This window comes from Triticum aestivum, chromosome 2A, assembly GCF_018294505.1.
Source record: "Triticum aestivum cultivar Chinese Spring chromosome 2A, IWGSC CS RefSeq v2.1, whole genome shotgun sequence".
NCBI lineage: Eukaryota > Viridiplantae > Streptophyta > Magnoliopsida > Poales > Poaceae > Triticum > Triticum aestivum.
The window spans coordinates 304,890,152-304,896,151 of record NC_057797.1 but is presented as its reverse complement, the minus strand read 5'-3'; positions in this window follow the sequence as shown (position 1 = coordinate 304,896,151).

The window sequence follows — 6,000 nt, the reverse complement described above, 5'->3', positions numbered from 1 at the left end:
TCCCTATGGTGCGTAGGCTTCGTAGGACCGTCTGTTCCCAGATGATCATGTTCCACTTCCAGGCTTTGGTGGTGACTTTTATGAGGATTACTTAGGAGCCGTCTGAGCTAGTAGTAGTTTCACTAGTACTGTAATAGTTGTAATCTCCACAGTCCTACGTGACCGTGGGATATGACTTGGTGTGTATCACGCTCCGGAGGTGTAGAAAAATAATGTATAGGAGCTTGGAATGCCTCCGATGAGATGTAATGTATTTCACCGTACTTGTACTCTAGCATGGGCTTGCACTAAATTATGTATGGTGTGTATGACCAATGGTATATATATGGCAGTTTCTATATTACCATGTCGTGCAATGAACATCTTAGCATTCCATGTTATCCATTACATTCTGCACTTCCTTGCTAAGTTTGTGCCATCCTTGTCTAAACCGTTGTCTTGTTTTTCCTAGGATGGTCAACACCCGCAGCAACCCTGCTGCCCCGGAGCAGGGGGAAGCCAGTGCAGCTAGGGGTGAAAATCTGCCTCACCCGCCTTCTCTGGCCGAAGTTATGCTAGAGGCGGAAAGAAACAAGCGTGAGACTAACCGCTTGCTGGAGCGGATTGAGCAGAACATTGCACACCATCAGCAAAATTACTTGGTGTCAATCAATGACTTCATCAAGTTGTACCCACCAAAGTTTTCTCATTCCGTCGAGCCCCTCAACATGGATGACTGGCTTCGTAGCATCACACACAAGCTACGTTCTGCCAACGTAGCCGAAGCGGATAAGGTTACCTATGCTGCCTATCACCTCGAAGGCCCTGTTAGCCTTTGGTGGGAAAACTTTGAGGCTATGCGCCCAGTCAGCCAAATCATTACTTGGGCTGAATTCAGTGAGGCTTTCCGTGAGCATCACATCCCGGAAGGTCTCATAGATCGCAAGAGGGAAGAGTTCTGCAATTTCACCCAAGGAAGACTGACTGTGGATGCATATAGTCGTGAATTTGGGAATCTAGCACGATATGCTCCTGAAGAGGTATCCACCGACGCTAAGAAGCAGGCAAGGTTCCGCAAGGGACTTAGCCCTGAGCTTCGTCGCGATCTTCGTCTGCACGAGTGCACCTCCTTTCAAAAGTTGGTCAATAAAGCCATCAGTGCTGAGACAGGCCAGTCTGATTATGATGCTTCACGCAAGCACTCTCGTGATTTTGGTTGTTCATCCGGCTCTGGATCTCAGAAGTGCCGGGTGTGGATTCCAAGCACGGCACTGCCACCCAGGTTCATTTTGAGGCCATCCTTTGAGGCGCCTCGCCCCAACCAGCAGTTTGCACCGTCTAAGCCCAATGGTGGCCCCACTGCTAATGCTGCTCCACGCCCCAATGTTGTGACATGTTTCAAGTGTGGTGAGCCGGGTCACTACAGTTGAGAGTGTCCCCAGAACAACAACCCCAATCAGTCTAGAAAGTTTGTTGGCCGTGGCAAGCCAGCGGAAAAGACATTCTACGCCAATCCAGCCACCACTTCACGTGGCCATGTCAATTATGTCTCAGCTGAGGAGGCTCATGATGATCCTAACGTCGTCCTTGGTACGCTCCATGTTAATTGCCATCCGGCATCTGTTCTTTTCGATACTGGAGCATCCCATTCATTCATATCTGAGAGATATGCTCGATTGCATAACACGACATTCTATGACATGCCCACTTCCATGGTAGTTCAAACTCCGGGTTCCAAATGGCAAACTTCTAGAGTAAGCCATGGGAATGAAATTCTTATCGATAGACCCGTCTTCCTTGCATCTTTAATAGCTCTCAAGTCCTCGGACATAAACATCATCTTGGGTATGGACTGGATGTCAGCTCATTATGCTAAAATTGATTGTGCCACTAGAACCGTTCAACTTACTCACCCATCGGGCAAGACAGTCAATGTCTTAACTCGAGTGGCCAAGCGCCAACTTTACTCCCTAAATGCCAACCCCCTTCCAGACCTTGAAGATATTCCGGTAGTCCGTGACTTTCCGGATGTCTTTCCAGAAGAACTGCCAGATGTTCCACCTGACAGGGATGTCGAGTTTGTGATAAACCTTATTCCAGGAACCGTTCCAATTTCTTGGAGACCCTATAAGATGGCACCCTTAGAACTAGCCGAGCTTAAGAACCAACTCGATGAGTCCTTGAAAAAGTGTTTCATCCGTCCTAGTTCCTCCCCTTGGGCTTGCCCCGTCCTCTTTGTCAAGAAGAAGGATGGAACGGATCGGATGGTTGTAGATTACCGAGCTGTCAAATTGGTCACTATCAAGAACAAGTATCCGCTTCCCAGGATCAACGATCTGTATGATCAGCTCGCTGGATCCTCAGTCTTTTCCAAGATGGATTTGAGGTGGGGCTACCATCAAATCAAAATCAGAAATGGGGACATTCCCAAAACAGCCTTTGTTACTCGTTATGGCCAATACGAGTACACCGTTATGTCCTTCGGTTTAACCAATGCCCCAGCCACCTTCTCTCGATTAATGAACTCGGTCTTCATGGAGTATTTGGATAAATTCGTCGTAGTATACCTCGATGATATACTCATCTACTCCAAGAATGAAGAGGAACATGCCGAACATCTAAGGCTGGTATTGACGAAACTTCGAGAGCATCGTCTTTATGCCAAATTCTCCAAGTGTGAATTTTGGTTGCCAGAAGTGACCTATCTAGGCCATGTAATCTCTGGTAAGGGTATTGCTGTCAATCCCGAGCGAGTTCAAGCCGTTCTTGATTGGACTCCACCTGAAACTGTCAAGCAAGTTCGGAGCTTCCTTGGCTTAGCGAGCTATTGCCGCCGTTCCGTCGAGAATTTCTCCAAGGTTGCTAAACCTCTAACTGAACTCCTCAAGAAAGATAAAAAGTTCGAGTGGACCCCACAGTGCGAGTTCAGCTTTCAGTAACTGAAAAGACACCTGACATCTGCTCCCGTACTGGTACCACCAGATTTCTCCAAGGACTTTATTATCTATTGCGATGCCTCGCGACAAGGACTAGGTTGCATACTCATGCAAGATCGTCAGGTAATTGCCTATGCTTCACGACAATTACACCCACATGAGGAAAATTATCCCACACATGATCTAGAGCTTGCAGCTGTAGTCCATGCACTTAAAACTTGGCGACATTACCTTCTCGGTAATCGTTGCGAGATCTTCACCGATCACCAAAGTTTGAAATATATCTTCACCCAACCAGATTTGAATCTCAGGCAAAGATGTTGGGTCCAGTTGATCTCGGATTACGACTTAGGAATGACTTACACCCCGGGGAAAGCCAATGTCATGGCTGATGCGCTAAGTCGTAAATCCTATTGTAACAACCTGATGTTACAACAAAGTCAACCACTTCTCCATGAGGAATTTCGTAAGCTTAATCTTCACATTGTTCCTCGAGGATTCCTATCCCCTGGTGGCGAAGCCTAACCTTACGGATCAAATCATAGCTGCCCAGAAGCGTGATAAGGGCATATCCCGGATTAAGGAAAACATTGCTGGCGGAGTTGCTAAATGTTTTTCCATGGATGAGCGAGGTGTTGTCTTCTTCGAGAACCGCTTGGTGGTTCCCAAGAAACAACATCTACGCCAGTTGATTCTTAAGGAAGCTCATGAATCCCCTCTCACCATTCATCCCGGTAGTACTAAAATGTATCAAGACCTACGCCAGAGGTTTTGGTGGACTAGGATGAAGAGAGAAATTTCTCAATATATTGCTAGTTATGATGTTTGTCGTCGTGTTAAACCAGAGCATCAATGGCCTGCTGACACCCTTCAACCTTTGGCTATTCCTCAATGGAAATGGGATAAGATCAGTATGGATTTCGTTACTGGGTTTCCCAGGACCAAGAGAGGGAATAATGTCATCTTCGTCGTGATCGATCATCTTTCCAAGGTGGCCCACTTTCTACCTGTTCGTGAGAGTATCACCGCTAGCCAGCTAGCTGATTTATACATCTCCCGAATAGTGTCTCTTCATGGTTTCCCATTGGAAATTAACTCAGACCGTGGGAGTCTCTTCACCTCTCGATTTTGGGAAAGTTTCCAAAATGCTATGGGAACTCGTCTCTCTTTTAGCACCGCCTTCCACCCTCAATCCAGTAGTCAAGTAGAGCGAGTAAATCAAATTCTGGAAGATATGCTCCGAGCTTCTGTTATCTCATTCGGAATGGATTGGGAGAAATGCCTTCCATTCGCGGAGTTTGCTTATAACGATAGTTACCAAGCTAGCTTGGGCAAAGCTCCTTTCGAAGTTCTCTACGGACGAAAATGTCGAACGCCTCATAACTGGTCAGAAACCGGGGAAAGACAACTCTTTGGCCCGGATATGATCCAGGAAGCAGAAGAGCAGGTTCGCGTTATTCGTGAGAAATTGAAAACAGCCCAATATCGTCAAAAGAGCCAATATGATCATAAACATAAGCTCATGACTTATGAAGTCGGCGAGAAGGCTTACCTTCGGGTTACTCCGTTAAAGGGAACCCATCATTTCAGTATCAAAGGAAAATTGGCTCCTCGTTACATTGGACCCTTTCGCATTCTTGCCAAACGAGGAGAAGTTGCCTACCAATTGGAACTACCTCCGCATCTTTCCAGAGTCCACAATGTCTTCCACGTTTCTCAACCCAGGCATTGCTTCGCGGATCCTATCCGTGCAGTGGACCACGAAATGCTTGATCTACTAGATAATCTCTCATATCGGGAATATCCCGTTCGTATCCTTGATCAAGCCAAGCGTACCACTCGACGCCATAACATCAAGTTTCTCAAGTTTCAATGGTCACACCATTCTGAAAAGGAAGCCACTTGGGAAAGGGAGGATCGTCTCTGACTCGAGTACCCCACCTTCTTCCCAACAGATCCTAAATCTCGGGACGAGATTCTTTTGAGTGGGGGTGAGTTGTCACACCCTAGCTAGTTCATGCATTAGAGTGATTGCATCATGTTTAATTTTCCTAGAAAGATGAAATGGGGATGATAGAACCCCCACCCCCCCAGAACAACTAGGGTTTACTAAAAACTTTTTCAATGAACCTGAAATGCCCTTCTAAAAAGTCCACCCTTTTTGGTTTGGGTTAAAACCTTTGACAAAAATGGTGCACATTTGTCTAGGACATCTTAAGGTCATTGGCTTAATCCATATAGTATTTGCATTTGGGCATTTAAATGCTATAAAATATTTTGAATGCTCAAATAATCATAAACTAAAATGTTTACTGTTGGATATATTCTAAGCAGTAGCCATGATTAACTTTATGATTTTTGGAAATGCCCTGGCATTTTTAATAAAGCCCTAAAGTTACAGAAATAATAGAAAATAAATAAAAACAGAAAAAGAAAGGGTTAGAACTTACATGGGCTTACCTCACCTGTGCAGCCACCTGGCCAGCCTAGCTGGCAGCCCAGCCCACCACCGCCTCCTCCCCTGCCGTCTTCCCCCTTTGCTAGGAGGACGAGCGTGTGCCCGACGCGCGCGCAACGCCGTGCACCACCTCCTGCTTGCCGCTTCACCGCTGGACGACCTCCACGTCGCGCCCCCGACCCCCTGGACACCTCACACTCCCCCCTGCTCTCTGCCTCGCTCCCCTCACGCCATGGCCGATGCAGCCGCCGCCGTCCCGCCGCTGTAGCCGCAGCCACCGTCGTCTCTGCGCCGCCCTACCATGTCCACAAGCTCCGCCACCCTCTTCTCCGTCGAGCAGGCCGAGCCACGAGTGCTCGCGTGCCCCAAAGCCACTGCCTCGACCTCGCTCGACTCCTCCACTGCCGGAGATCCCCTTCGCCGTCACCGTCGCAGCAGGCCGTCCCCGACCTCGCCGTCAGCTCCGTTGCAACTGCCGTGAGCCTACCTACCTCCCCACCCTCTTTGTTCCCTCTCTCGAGCCCCATAGCGACTGCACGTAGCTCACCCGCACGCACCGCCACGGAGCTCGTCGCTGACGAGGCTTCGGCCACCCAACGGCCACGCCACCTTGACCACTAGCCCTAC